Source organism: Oncorhynchus masou, chromosome 6 (genome assembly GCF_036934945.1).
Source record: "Oncorhynchus masou masou isolate Uvic2021 chromosome 6, UVic_Omas_1.1, whole genome shotgun sequence".
NCBI classification, from domain to species: Eukaryota; Metazoa; Chordata; class Actinopteri; order Salmoniformes; family Salmonidae; genus Oncorhynchus; species Oncorhynchus masou.
The window spans coordinates 21,767,805-21,784,081 of NC_088217.1; the positions used below are offsets into that span (position 1 = coordinate 21,767,805).

The 16,277-nt window shown below is 42.8% G+C and overlaps 1 pseudogene; it reads right to left on the bottom strand.

Annotated features, from left to right (window-relative positions):
• Positions 1 to 469: 469 nt before the first annotated feature.
• LOC135541509 (cryptochrome-1-like) lies at positions 470 to 15,672 on the bottom strand (annotated as a pseudogene).
• Between the last annotated feature and the right edge of the window lie 605 nt (positions 15,673 to 16,277).

A 16,277-nucleotide genomic window follows, 5' to 3' on the forward strand; every position in this document is an offset into this window, starting at 1 on the left:
GTCCTATTATTAGCCTGGGTGCCAGACTGTTGCTGCATAACACAGCACTACATCACTATGGACAAGACAACCGGTTGACTCGTCTATACCTCAAACTAACTGGCAACCAGCCAGACAATATATAGAATCCTCTCCTGACAGTTATTGTTTACTGTTCTACATGTACCAAAAGGAGATGTGCTAAATGACATCTTTTTCAACAGGTTGCCTATAAACCAATGGTGTCTCAAGGAGGGATAATTAGATGCTTGCCTGCTCCATATCCTTGGTGTCAGTCTGGAACCAAGATGGTCTCTCAAGTCAACTATTTCCAAATACAGGAGCAGATGAATGAGTGCCCCAGCTAAATGATTATAACTTTACCAGTATCTCTTAATTAATCAAATGTTGCAAATTCCTAAACAGAAATTAAAATACCCTTAGAAATTGGACAAGATGGAAACAAATTGAAAAGTTGTATAGAGTTTCAACCATTTAATATCAGTTGAAATAGAATAGTCTATATAGACAAGCAGAGGTTTACTGTATATACAATACATTTGAACATGTATATCTGAAGGCTATTTTGGTAATTCTGTAAAAACAAAAGCAGCCATACAAAGTGCCAGAGGGAAGAAAACATGTACAAAAGCAACAGTGTTATTTATGGAAACAACCTGCATGATACCAGTCACCATAACATACACTAGCATTTTCAAACGGAAGATTGACGTCCTGCCTGCAGGTCACTGATATTACATTTGAGCAGGTTGACATTACACTGGAAAACAGTATAAAGGAATGTAATGGTAATATACATCTCAGAATCTGGTAAATCTAAGGTTTTTCAACTGCTGGATAGATGGAACATTACTGCTGTGTCTAATACTATCTAGTATAGGACACTGGTCTACCAATAGAAGTACCACTGACCTCGTCTTGGCACTTCATATTCTATACCCAGAATAGCATTCATTCTCAACCCTCCATTTTAGCAGAAATTAAGTAACATGGACAGCCATATGCTATAACACACACTTTCGCTACAGAGAGCAGCTGGTTTGATTTGACCAATCCACTTGCTGTGATCCTCAGGTTTAGAGGTTAAAGGTAAAGACTAAAGGTAATGGGTGATCCAGATCTAAATATCAGGTCTCCTGTGAAATGGTTATATTATTTGTCTGTCTGCTCTGTCAGAATAACTCCAGATGGAATTTGTCTTCAGGCTATCAGGCTGTTTCACACATACAGTACAGAAGTAAAGCTACAGTCTTACTGACATTTACATCATCAGTTATGTTCAACCTATGTGAGGAATTTATAGAGTCCTAACCTTGGGCTCCAAAAATTAGATGTCAACATTTTTTCAAATTTAAATAATACATTTTTGAGATCACAAATCTGAAAACTAAGACTCAGGGACTTTCATGTCACATCTCATACAGGAACAGAGCCTTTTCCTTGATACAAAAATGTAAACTATTTAAACATCTATGTACAGTATGTATAATAATATCCATTATGACGGCAGCAGCTTATGAAGACACAGCCATCCTCTCATCCTGCTGACCCGTACTCTTCTGAAACACAGAACAAAGGACACATTATTATTATGCTTTACTAAGTAAATACCAGATGGGTTTACAGTATCACAATGCAGAATCACTGATAAACTGAGTGTAAAATAAAAAATAAAATAGCCTGGACTTTTCCCCCTACTAGCTCACACTTTGCTGATAGCTACATTATTGAGGAAAAATGTCCTTACTATGACTGATGTGTGGTTGTTCCACCTAGCTATTTTAAGATGAATGCACAAACTAAGTCTCTGGATAAGAGCGTCTGCTAAATGACTCCTAAAAGTCTAACTTCATGAACTCAGAAACATGAATATTCAGATTTGTTTGTAACTTATGGATCCCCCCCAGGTACATTACATTCTGGTTTCTACAGTCTATGTTAACACACACATTCACCCCTGACTTACCTGTTTATTGTGTCGCTGCAACTTGAAGGAGTAAGACAGAGAGTCGTTGTCTCCGACCACTTCCTGTTCCAACTCCCGTCTCCTCTTCCTAGACCTGCACCCGGCCTGGCCCCGGACCAGATAACCTGGATACTGAGGCACAGCAAAGTCATGGGCACATCCTGTCCGACAGAGTTCCTGATTGGACGATTGGGCCTGTTCTGTGTGCGCCATTCCACAGCCTGCAGTGACAAAGAGAAAAACAGAAATAGACATAAGATTTTCCTCCTCAACAGAATACTGTAAGTGACTTGTGTCTAGTCTGATATACTGTCTCTAGTTTGATATGATATAACGTGTCTAGTCTGATATATCCCGTGTCTAGTCTGATATGATATTTGATTTATTTTTTTAACCTTTATTTAACCAGGAAGGGCTCATTGAGATTAAAATCTCTTTTTCAAGAGCGCCCTGGCCAAGATAGGCAGCACCAAGTCATTACTGACAGACAACATGAAAAACTACAAGTAATCTAGTAAAAACTATTGAATTCACAAGAGTATAAAACAGCAAATTAAAAACATTGACTGGTCAGGGAATCAACCTCAAAATCCTTCAGCGGTGATTTAAAAACACCAATCGGGACAAGTTCTTCCAGTTTAAAAGTATTTTGTAAGGTGTTCCAAGACAATGGCGCAGAGTACATAAAAGCCCTTTTACCAAATTCAGTTGGGACATTTGGAACAGTTAGCAGGATAAAGTCCAGCGAACGAAGAGAGTACCCACCACATTTCTGAACAATAAAAATGCACAAATAAAAAAGGTAGCAAACCCAAAATGGCTTTGTAAATAAAAGTATACCAGTGACTGAGCCTACGAGTGACAAGAGAAGGCCAGCCAACCCTGGTATACCAAGTGCAGTGGTGCGGAAGGGTTTTGCAGTTTAAAATAAATCTCAAAGTGCCATGGTAAAGAGTGTCAATTGATCTCAAACACTGAGCGGAAACATTCATATATAAAATCTCCCCATAGTCTAGTAAAGGCATAAATGTAGCTGATACTCGCCTCCTTCTGGCTTCAAAAGACAAACAGGCCTTATTCCTAAAATAAAATCCCAACTTCAGCTTCAAGTTGTTGAATATGCAATTTAAAAGAGAGGCCGTCATCAATTAAAATTCCAAGATATTTATATGAGGCTACAACCTCAATCTCCTTGCCCTGACAGGTAGTAATAGGTGAAAGTTTCAGAGGTCTATTTCTTGCATTAGAAAACACCATTAGTTTAGTCAGTATTGATAAGCTTCAATTGACACAAGGTATGTTGAACCATATAAAAACCATTTGCATGTTCTGGAAAGCTTTTGTAAGACGAGGCACAACAGTAAATAACAGTATCAACAGCATAAAAATGAAGTTGTGCATTTTGGACATTTTTGTCTCAATCATTTATATAAATAGTGAATAAGAGAGGACCAAGTACAGAGCCTTGGGGCACACCATTCAAGACAGACAATTTAACAGACATAAGCCCATCAAATTGAGTGCACTGAGTTCTATCAGACAGATAGCATGCAGTTGCATGGTTTGCTAACTACGAAAGACCTACACCCGACAATCTCTGTCTTAGTATAGCATGATCAACTGTATCAAAAGCCTTAGAGATCAATAAAAAGTGAGACAGTGCTGTTTTTTGTCAATGGCTTCAGTGATATCATTTAAAACCTTCAAGGCTGCTGCAATTGTGCTATGCTTCTTCCTGAAGCCCGATTGGTACATAGATAAAATAGAGTTAATAAATAAAAACTATTTTAGCTGTTCCCTTACAAGGGTTTTAAGTATTTTCACCAGGGGTGACAGCTTTGAGATTAGCCTATAATTATTTAAAAGAGTTGGATCTCCCCCTTTTATAAGTGGTAGAAGAAAATGCTGATTTCCAGATCTTTGGAATTTCTTTACATTCCAGAGTTAAATCGAACAGAGATGTAAGTGGTTCAGCTATGAAATCAGCTGCCAGATTTAAAAAGCAGGGATCCAAAAGATCAGAACCTGCAGGCTTTCTGTACCACCTGCACTGAGAATGGCAAAAAGCTAAACGTTTGACCAGCTCTCACTGGTTCATCCACACAGGGTTGTACAGAGACAGAGGACACTGAATCAAACAGCCTACCAGATGATACAAAGTGCTCATTGAAACAATTCAGCATTTCAGTTTTGTCATATATAGCAACATAGTCCTTCAAAACACATGACGGTAATTCATTAACATTACTGTTACCAGACATAGACTTAATAGCCTTCCAAAACTTTCTAGGGTCATTCAGGTTATCAGTGGTAACAGACATAAAATATTCAGACTTGGTCTTCCTGAGAAGAAAAGAACACTTGTTTCGTAACTGCCTAAAAATAAACCAATCAGCAGCAGAACATGATTTCATTGCTTTAGCCCAGGCTAGATTACGGTCGTGAATAATACAAGACAGCTCAGAAGAAAACCATGGATTAACCCGCCCTTTAACCTTGAACCTGCGGAATGGGGCATGTTTGTTTACTATTTGTGAAAAACCATCATGAAAGAATTTCCATGTAGTTTCCACATCAGGGATAAGCTCAATCTTACTCCAGTCAAAATAAAACAAATCATGAAAGAAAGCCTGCTCATTAAAACTCTTCAAATTTCTCTCACGAATAAAACATGGGTTTGTCTTAGGAACCTTAGTATTTCGAACAGCAACAACAGCACAATGGTCACTTAAATCATTACAAAAAACACCAACCGCAGAATATTTATGTGGAACATTTGTCAATATCAAATCAATCAGGGTAGATTTATCTGGGCATTTAAGATTTGGGCGAGTGGGTGAGTTAATCAACTGGGTAAGATTCATAGAATTACAATTTCCAGATTTTTAAACACCAGTTGCGATCACCAATCAATATAATTTCACTATAAAGAAGTTTAGACATAAGATGCATCAGAGAAGAAAATGCATCACAGAGAGCAGAGGGGGGTCTATAACAGCCAATCACAGTTATAGAGAGACCCTTTGAAACCTCAATATACAAAGCATGAAATTCCAACTGTTTACAAATAGTTTCAGACTTTGCCACACTTACAGGGAATTTAGATTTTACATATATAGCCACACCCCCACCTTTCTTCACCCGATCAGTGCGATAAACATTGTAACCACTTATACAAATATCCTTATCAAAAACAGACTTGCTGAGCCAGGTTTCAGAAAACACAATTACATCAGCATCAGTTGATTTAGCCCAAATCCTAACCCCATCAATTTTTGACAACAGGCTGCATACATTTAAGTGAAACATACCAAAACCAGATCTAGATTTAAAATCAGGGTTAGGTTGCACATTACCTGATATCAACAAAAGAAGAATAACTAGGCACCTGTTTAATTACCTTGCACGGCTTCTCTTTTTTAAGAGAGCAAATTCTACAAGTGAGTTTCCAGACGATACAAAACAGTCATTTAAAACCATCAGACTTTGGCAGTGACACAAATTCGTACTGTTCACATCATGCCACAAATACATCGGCACTTGGACGAGTGGACAGAGTGAAAAAGAGCGAGTTCCTGCAGACAAAATGTCCAATGGACGGGAGAGCACATTGTCAGATGTACTCACCCAGCGACAATGTTCGTTTTCTCCAGAGTTCAGTAAAGTCAGTGCACAAAGCAATACCACGAAAACTGTCATTTTCTCTGACAAAAATAAATAAAAATTAGAGGCCAACGAAGGTAAGGGGAGAGAGAGACAGCGTGTATGTATGAGTCTGAATGTGAGGTCAATAGGTGTTGAGGCTATAGGTTAAAATGTAGATTGGGTGTTGGATTTGAAGTTGGCGATGAGGTTAAAATGTACTAGTCACAGACAAACAACTTGACATGCTGCCATCTTGGATTTGAAGTTGGCGAATGATGGGAAGGCTATGCTGTGATGGGAAGGCTATGATATATTTGCCGTGTCGAGTCTGCCATGATATACCGTGTCGAGTCTGCCATGATATACCGTGTCGAGTCTGCCATGATATACCGTGTCGAGTCTGCCATGATATACCGTGTCGAGTCTGCCATGATATATGTGCCGTCGAGTCTGCCATGATGTACCGTGTCGAGTCTGCCATGATATACCGTGTCGAGTCTGCCATGATATACCGTGTCGAGTCTGCCATGATATACCGTGTCGAGTCTGCCATGATATACCGTGTCGAGTCTGCCATGATATACCGTGATGTCCGTGAGTCTGCCATGATATACCGTCGTCTGCCATGATGTACCGTGTCGAGTCTGCCATGATATACCGTGTCGAGTCTGCCATGATATACCGTGTCGAGTCTGCCATGATATACCGTGTCTAGTCTGCCATGATATACCGTGTCTAGTCTGCCATGATATACCGTGTCTAGTCTGCCATGATATACCGTGGTCTGCCATGTCTGCCATGATATACCGTGTCTAGTCTGCCATGATATACCGTGTCTAGTCTGCCATGATATACCGTGTCTAGTCTGCCATGATATACCGTGTCTAGTCTGCCATGATATACCGTGTCTAGTCTGCCATGATGTACCGTGTCTAGTCTGCCATGATATACCGTGTCTAGTCTTATTCTGAGTGTATATTGGTCCAGGTCGTGGTCTAACTCCCCTGGGAGAAAAATACTTACCGAGTCCTCTGTATCTGGACAGCTGCTGGTAGATTTGTCTCATCCTCTCTATGTTGAGTCGGCTGGCCTGCATGTTTCACCATGGGTTTGGGGTAGTCCACACCAACCACACACCTGGCCGCCGACTGCACCTCTATGGGGGCGTTCCAAGGGTCATAGATGTACTTGTCTGGCATGTCTTTCAGGACAGGTAAGTATCGCCTGCAAGCAAAAGAAGAAATTAAAACAGAGCATCATCACAACTGCCAGAGGAGTTGGTTCAGCACCACATACAGACAGCAGTCAGACAGACTTACAGAACAGCCGTGCTAATGTATGACTTGTTAAAGCAGATATTTTGATACTTTATGCGTTGATACTTTGTGTGTGTGCGCATGTTGTGTGTGTGTGCGCATGTTGTGTGTGCACGCATGTTGTTTGTGTGTGTGTGTGTGCATGTTGTTTGTGTGTGTGTGTGCGCATGTTGTGTGTGCATGTGTGTGTGTGTGTGTGAATTTATATATACCAACCTGATGAAGTCTCCTTCTGGATCTATTTTTCGTCCGTAGCAGTGGAAGAACTGCTGGAAGAAGGAACTGCAGGAGTGACACAGCCAGCTGCCTGAATTCACACTCCAGTCTGCATCCAGGAGCAGCTCCTCAAACACCTGACAGACAGGTGAACATATTCAGATACACAGAACAACACAGTCATTGACACATAATGTCTCTACAGTTCTTTTATCCCTTCTCCCAGCTAATCTACAGGTCTTCTCTCCTCCAACCCTCATATCCCTCCTTCCACCCTCCTCCTCCTCATTACCTTCATTCCCTCCTCCCAGCTGATCCACAGGTCTCCTCTGGTGAGGAAGCAGGCCACAGAGTGTCTGGCCAGGTGGTGGATCCATCCTTCCTGCCTCAGCTGGGTCATGATGGCGTCGATCCAAGGGAAGCCCGACTTGGCCTCGGCCCACTTGGCCAGCGCCTCTGCGTTGCGGTCCCAGGGGATGCGGATACAGATGGTTGCCCTCCATCTTGTCGAAACGAGGGTTGTTAGTGGCAGCAGTGTAGAAGAACTCACGCCACAGCAGCTTGTCGTAGAGGGAGATGGGAGGAATGTTGTTCATCTTCACCTGAGGTGAGGACAGAGAAGAGAAATATAACACAAGTAAAAAATAGAAACAACCTTGCGTGATAGTTGTGATCATTGTGAGTTGGGGTTAGTGTTCAGTATGGATAGCTGTGTGTGCATGTACACTACCTCCTTGTACAGCTCTGCCAGTTTGCTGTAGAAGAGTCGACAGGACAGACATCCAAAGCGGAGGTAGGGGCTGAGACCCAGAGGACTGGGGAGCAGGGGGCTGGCGGTGTTCCTGGGACGCTCAAAATTCACCTGCCATGTCTGGAGAGAGAGAAAGGTTTAATATATGATACAGTGCCTTGCGAAAGTATTCGGCCCCGTTGAACTTTGCGACCTTTTGCCACATTTCATGCTTCAAACATAAAGATATAAAACTGTATTTTTTTGTGAAGAATCAACAACAAGTGGGACACAATTATGAAGTGGAACGACATTTATTGGATATTTCAAACTTTAACAAATCAAAAACTGAAAAATTGGGCCTGCAAAATTATTCAGCCCCTTCACTTTCAGTGCAGCAAACTCTCTCCAGAAGTTCAGTGAGGATCTCTGAATGATCCAATGTTGACCTAAATGACAAATGATGATAAATACAATCCACCTGTGTGTAATCAAGTCTCTGTATAAATGCACCTGCACTGTGATAGTCTCAGAGGTCCGTTAAAAGCGCAGAGAGCATCATGAAGAACAAGGAACACACCAGGCAGGTCCGAGATACTGTTGTGAAGAAGTTTAAAGCCGGATTTGGATACAAAAAGATTTCCCAAGCTTTAAACATCCCAAGGAGCACTGTGCAAGCGATAATATTGAAATGGAAGGAGTATCAGACCACTGCAAATCTACCAAGACCTGGCCGTCCCTCTAAACTTTCAGCTCATACAAGGAGAAGACTGATCAGAGATGCAGCCAAGAGGCCCATGATCACTCTGGATGAACTGCAGAGATCTACACCTGAGGTGGGAGACTCTGTCCATAGGACAACAATCAGTCGTATATTGCACAAATCTGGCCTTTATGGAAGAGTGGCAAGAAGAAAGCCATTTCTTAAAGATATCCATAAAAAGTGTTGTTTAAAGTTTGCCACAAGCCACCTGGGAGACACACCAAACATGTGGAAGAAGGTGCTCTGGTCAGATGAAACCAAAATTGAACTTTTTGGCAATAATGCAAAATGTTATGTTTGGCGTAAAAGCAACACAGCTCATCACCCTGAACACACCATACCCACTGTCAAACATGGTGGTGGCAGCATCATGGTTTGGGCCTGCTTTTCTTCAGCAGGGACAGGGAAGATGGTTAAAATTGATGGGAAGATGGATGGAGCCAAATACAGGACCATTCTGGAAGAAAACCTGATGGAGTCTGCAAAAGACCTGAGACTGGGACGGAGATTTGTCTTCCAACAAGACAATGATCCAAAACATAAAGCAAAATCTACAATGGAATGGTTCAAAAATAAACATATCCAGGTGTTAGAATGGCCAAGTCAAAGTCCAGACCTGAATCCAATCGACAATCTGTGGAAAGAACTGAAAACTTCTGTTCACAAATGCTCTCCATCCAACCTCACTGAGCTCGAGCTGTTTTGCAAGGAGGAATGGGAAAAAATTTCAGTCTCTCGATGTGCAAAACTGATAGAGACATACCCCAAGCGACTTACAGCTGTAATCGCAGCAAAAGGTGGCGCTACAAAGTATTAACTTAAGGGGGCTGAATAATTTTGCACGCCCAATTTTTCAGTTTTTGATTTGTTAAAAAAGTTTGAAATATCCAATAAATGTCGTTCCACTTCATGATTGTGTCCCACTTGATGTTGATTCTTCACAAAAAAATAGTTTTATATCTTTATGTTTGAAGCCTGAATTGTGGCAAAAGGTCGCAAAGTTCAAGGGGGCCGAATACTTTCGCAAGGCACTGTACATATATGATATAAAACATAAGTCTGTGTGTGTGTGTGTGTGTGTGTGTGTTACGTACTGTGGAGAGGTCAGGTCTAAGTTGTTTTTCTACCCTGGTGAGAGCTTCACTCTCTCCTCCAGGCCACACAGCTGGAGCCAAGCTGTCAGTGTCAAAGCCTGGGGAGGGAAACATGCACACAGCATGTTAAGCCACTTGTGGTAAAAGTATTGATAAAATGTGTTTTTCACAAGTATGGATTTCAATGGGAACAATTGTGAAGTGTCTTACCCAGCTCATCCAGTAGGGGCACTCCATACTTGTCCGTGTGGTTGTCTAAGACGGGGGTGACACATCGACCCATGCTGGCCTGGGACAGAGCCTCTACTGGGGAGTCCGGGGGCAGCATGAAGCCCACCAACATCTGGAAACGCTTGAAGGTGAGAGGAGGGTGACCCCTGTTCAGCGCCATGATCCTACAGAGAGAAGAGGAGGAGAGGGTTTCAATTCAGGGCTCGGTTTAATCCAAGCCTCCATGTAAAATGTCATCTGGGTGTCCCACTCACTTGTCCAGGTCGTAGAGTGTGTGTGAGGTCCTGCTGACCACCTCCACTCCAGCCTCTGTGGCCAGCTTCTTAATGGCTGCATCCCTGTCCTTACCAAATGGCTCAGAGTCACACTCAAACGTCAGCTGAGAGATGTTCCAGTCCTGAGAGGAGAGGACACAGCAAACACTGATACAGTAAGGTGGATACGGTTGAAGTCTGAAGTTTACATACACTTAGGTAGGAGTCATTAAAACTTGTTTTTCAACCACTCCACAAATTTCTTGTTAACAAACTATAGTTTTGGCAAGTCGGTTAGGGCATCTACTTTGTGCATGACAAGTAATTTTTCCAACAATTGTTTAGACAGATTATTTCACTTATAATTCACTGTATCACAACTCCAGTAGGTCAGAAGTTTAAATACACTAAGTTGACTGTGCCTTTAAACAGCTTGGAAAATTCCAGAAGATGATGTCATGGCTTTAGAAGCTTTTGATTGACTCAAATGATGTCAATTAGCCTATTGGAGGAGTACCTGTGGATATATTTCAAGGCCTACCTTCAAACTCAGTGCCTCTTTAATTGACATCATGGAAAAATAAAAAAAAATCAGCTAAGAACCCAGAAAAATAATTGTAGACCTCCACAAGTCTGGTTCATCCTTGGGAGCAATTTCCAAACGCCTGAAGGTACCACGTTCATCTGTACAAACAATAGTACGCAAGTATAAACACCATGGGACCACACAGCCATCATAACGCTCAGGAAGGAGATGCATTCTGTCTCCTAGAGATGAACGTACTTTGGTGCGAAAAGTGCAAATCAATCCCAGAGCAACAGCAAAGGACCTGGGGAAGATGCTGGAGGAAACAGGTACAAAAGTATCTATATCCACATTAAAACGAGTCCAATATCGACATAATCTGAAAGGCAGCTCAGCAAGGAAGAAACCACTGCTCCAAAACCGCCATAAAAAAGCCAGACTACAGTTTTCAACTGCACATGGGGACAAAGATTGTACTTTTTGGAGAAATGTCCTCTGGTCTGATGAAACAAAAATAGAACTGTTTAGCCATAATGACCATTGTTTTGTTTGGAAGGAAAAGGAGGATGCTTGCAAGCCGAAGAACACCGTCCCAACCGTGAAGCACGGGGGTGGAGGCATCATGTTGTGGGGGTGCTTTGTTGCAGGAGGGACTGGTGCACTTCACAAAATAGATGGCATCATGAGGATGGAAAATTATGTGGATATATTGAAGCAACATCTCAAGATAGCAGTCTGGAATAAAGCTTGGTTGCAAATGTGTCTTCCAAATGGACAATGACCCCAAGCATACTTCCAAAGGTGTGGCAAAATGGCTTAAGGACAACAAATTCAAGGTATTGGAGTGGCGATCACAAAGCCCTGACCTCAATCCTTTAGAAAATGTGTGGACAGAACTGAAAATGTGTGTGTGAGCTGGGGGCCTACAAACCTGACTCAGTTACACCAGCTCTGTCAGGAGGAATGGGCCGAAATTCACCCAACTTATTGTGGGAAGTTTGTGGAAGGCTACCCAAAATGTTTGACCCAAGTTAAACAATTTAAAGGCAATGCTACCAAATGCTAATTGAGTGTATGTAAACTTCTGACCCACTGGGAATGTGATGAAAGAAATACAAGCTGAAATAAATCACTCTACTATTATTCTGACAATTCACATTCTTAAAATAAAGTGGTGATCCTAACTGACATAAGACAGATAATTTTTACTAGGATTAAATGTCAGGAATTGTGAAAAACTGAGTGTAAATGTATTTGGCTAAGGTGTATGTAATCTTCCGACTTGAACTGTATTTGCTGTCTCTGGGTTGAGGGTTTGGGTGAGGGGAGATTGTATGGGTCAGCGGAAGACTGTAGGGGTGATGGGGTCTCACCTTAAAGAGTCGGGGGAAGATGTTGGTCGGCTGACCTCGGATCACAAACAGACGGGAGTTGAGCTTCCGGAGGCTTGTGTCTAGATCTTCCAGACACTGCAGCAGGAACCTGAAACACAGGAGTGGGAGGACAACCGTCACTATATGGCCATGCAGGAGAGGACACTGCTTTAAGGGCATTCTCCAGTGTGAAGAGACTCATGTTTGTGAGTTAAACCTGACACCATGTATGATAGAATAAAACCCTAATAAGTCAAACTAAAAGATACATTATTTAGAGTGAAGAAGGTGGTTGTGGGCCAGGATATAAATAAAAACTCTAAATTACTTTCCAAGAAGCAGACTGACGCCCTTTGACCATAATTAATATTAAGATGGTGATCGTATATACAGTATAACAGTGCAGGTTTCTGGCACAACCTGCATGACTGTAGGCCACCACAAGAGAGAGCGGTCTACAACAGAAACAGCCTAGCACACAGAGGCCAGTCACACCTTCACAACCTGCATGACTGTAGGCCACCACAAGAGAGAGCGGTCTACAACAGAAACAGCAGAGCACACAGAGGCCAGTCACACCTTCACAACCTGCATGACTGTAGGCCACCACAAGAGAGAGCGGTCTACAACAGAAACAGCCTAGCACACAGAGGCCAGTCACACCTTCACAACCTGCATGACTGTAGGCCACCACAAGAGAGAGCGGTCTACAACAGAAACAGCCTAGCACACAGAGGCCAGTCACACCTTCACAACCTGCATGACTGTAGGACACCACAAGAAACAGCCTAGCACACAGAGGCGGTCTACAACAGAAACAGCAGCAGAGCACACAGAGGCCAGTAGCACACAGAAACAGGCCAGTCACACCTTCACAACCTGCATGACTGTATGACACCACAAGAGAGAGCGGTCTACAACAGAAACAGCCTAGCACACAGAGGCCAGTCACACCTTCACAACCTGCATGACTGTAGGCCACCACAAGAGAGAGCGGTCTACAACAGAAACAGCCTAGTCACACCTTCACAACAGAAACACAAGCGGTCTAGAAACACACAGAGGCCAGTCACACCTTCACAACCTGCATGACTGTAGGCCACACAAGAGAGAGCACAACAGAAACAGCCTAGCACACAGAGGCCAGGCATCTGTACACCACAAGAGAAGCGGTCTACAACAGAAACAGCCTAGCACACAGAGGCCAGTCACACCTTCACAACCTGCATGACTGTAGGACACCACAAGAGAGAGCGGTCTACAACAGAAACAGCAGAGCACACAGAGGCCAGTCACACCTTCACAACCTGCATGACTGTAGGACACCACAAGAGAGAGCGGTCTACAACAGAAACAGCCTAGCACACAGAGGCCAGTCACACCTTCACAACCTGCATGACTGTAGGCCACCACAAGAGAGAGCTGTCTACAACAGAAACAGCAGAGCACACAGAGGCCAGTCACACCTTCACAACCTGCATGACTGTAGGCCACCACAAGAGAGAGCGGTCTACAACAGAAACAGCCTAGCACACAGAGGCCAGTCACACCTTCACAACCTGCATGACTGTAGGCCACCACAAGAGAGAGCACAACAGAAACAGCCTAGCACACAGGGCCAGTCACACCTTCACAACCTGCAAAGGACACCACAAGCCTAGAAACAGCACACACAGAGGCCAGTCACACCTTCACAACCTGCATGACACCACATGATTTCACACAAAGTCACACCTTTGCATGATTTCACAAAAACATTTGCCTTTTCGCATGTACCTTTCAAGCATTTATGGTCATTGAGGCACAGATTCTGTCCTTACTGTTGCAGCAGTAATATTTGGAATGAAACTGTGCAACGGTTACATGGTTCAGTGATCAGTGTGGGATCCCAAATGACTGATTGGCAGAAAACTCTGATCCTGCTGCCACAGAACAGCCCCCTGAGAGGAGAGCAGCAGGTGGTACATGGTGTGTGTGTCTAGGACTTAATGGACTTATTCCTCAATTTAAAAGATGGCTAATCCAGCTACAGATCTGAGGGCCACTGCTGCTTCCTGCTGCTTGAGCGTGTTTAAAGATCCAGCTAGGCCGCTCCACCACAGCACAGCCTGCTGTAAAGTCGGTCATCCCAATAGCAACCACTAACTCAGGAAACTTAACTCGCTATTGGCCCACTAACCTATCTCCCTGCCTGGAAGATGCCATTTTACAGGCCTTGGCTCTACCCTCGTTGGTTTTGGATGCCAGACAAAATGCCCCAGAGAGGACTTAATAATTTGTACAGAAAGTGAAAATATTGTCTGTGTCTATTACACTATGAATGCTCTCTTAACTGTGTCTGGAAGAGAGAAGCTTTTGCCTACCATTCATTCAATTAAGCCTAGTAGTATTTATTCTATCTTCTGAGTTAAAAGAATCAAGGAATAAGCACCACTATACTTTATTAAATGTTAGCCTATGAAATAACCTAGCAAATAATTGGAGAATACGCAAACATAGAATCCACTAACTTTCAATACAGAAGACAATGCTGTTAACACTACTTTTATCTTCAAAGCAGACAGAATTACAATATAGGCCTACTTCTGCAATCCTGCTCTGTTGGGCCTATACAACTACCTGATCTATGGATGTCAACATCCAGGCCTTCCACTGGCACATCTGATCACTCCATAGCCTACTTCTGTTTTCTCTAGCTTGGCCAGATAGTGGCAACCGTCTAATGGGAGCTGTTCTGAGAACCACTAGATCACTACAACTAACCACTATAACATCTGGTCTGGGTCAATAAATTGGACTTCCAATTCACTTCTTGTATTGAAATGGAACAGACCACAATCCTGCCTACAACATCAACTTTGTAATACACTGAACAACAATCAAAGCTGTATCAGAGGCGGCAGAAGGCAGCAGTCAGTGGCTCTGGATGAAGAGGAAAGACCCCAGCTGGGCCCCGAAGTGAGAGGGCCAGGAGGTATGCGGTCAACAATGCTTGACTCAGGGAGGAGGACGCCCCTCCATGCATAGTCCCATGGGATGTTGGCTATCAACAACAAGGCAACTCCTATGACTAATTGGGAATGGGACGCAAGCGTTTGATCACCCTGTCGCTGGCCGCCTTTGGGGAGGGTGTATAGTGTGAAAGGCCGAAACACCCTAGGAACCAAAGGTACACTACTGACGATGCGCTCCCCAAATTTCACCACGTTCACTGTTTATTAACTCTTGGAAGTGCTTGCACAACGGATAGTAACATCTCATCCTGTGTTCTTGGAATCTGTTAAATAGTTAACACTGTAATAACACAATCAGAGCATACACAATGCATTTATGTCTACTGGGACAATATAACCTTATTGATTGGTTGGTTGGTTGATAGATGAATAGATAAGTTAGTTGTGCCTCACCTCCACCGGTTGACCCCCAGGTTGGAGGAGCCAGCGAACCAGGGGTCCAGGAAGTAGACACAGCGCACCGTGTCTGAACTGCCTCCAGCAGAGCCGGGTTGTCATGGAGATGCAGTCCTTTCCGGAACCAGTGGATGGAGTTCTTGGACATATTTGAAACAGGGACTGAAAAAAAAAACAGGGATTTCTTTTATGTTTAGAAGCACCGTATGTGCCATAGTGCAGGTTTCCCCAAACTCGGTCCTGCCCCCACGGGTGCACATTTTTAGTGCACCACACAGCTGATTCAAATCAAAACTTGATAATGAGTTGGTTGTTTGAATCAGCTGTGTAGTACTAGGGGAGAAAAACGAAACGTGCCAACCAGGACCAAGTTTTCGGGAAACCCTGCTATAGAGAACGGGTCACCTTCAAAAAAAAAAAAGCAAGTTTGATTTTTTTTGGGTGCAAGTTATACTACATCTTTAAAGATATGTAGTATAGAGAACTGATAATCAAACACACAGGAATAGAGCTTTCCATCTTGTAGTTTAAAAAAATGGAAATTAGTTACATCTGTTTCTTTCTGCCATTTCTATGAGTGAAATTTAATGGGGAAGAATGGGCTTTTGGAACAAATTCCGAAAATAAGGTCTGAGATTAGTTAACACAGGTTTAGGAGATTTTATACATTTTGTTCTATCAGTCAGTTAACATTACCTTTATGAATTATGAAGCATTTATGTACTTTATATTCTTGTTTAGATTATGTAAATG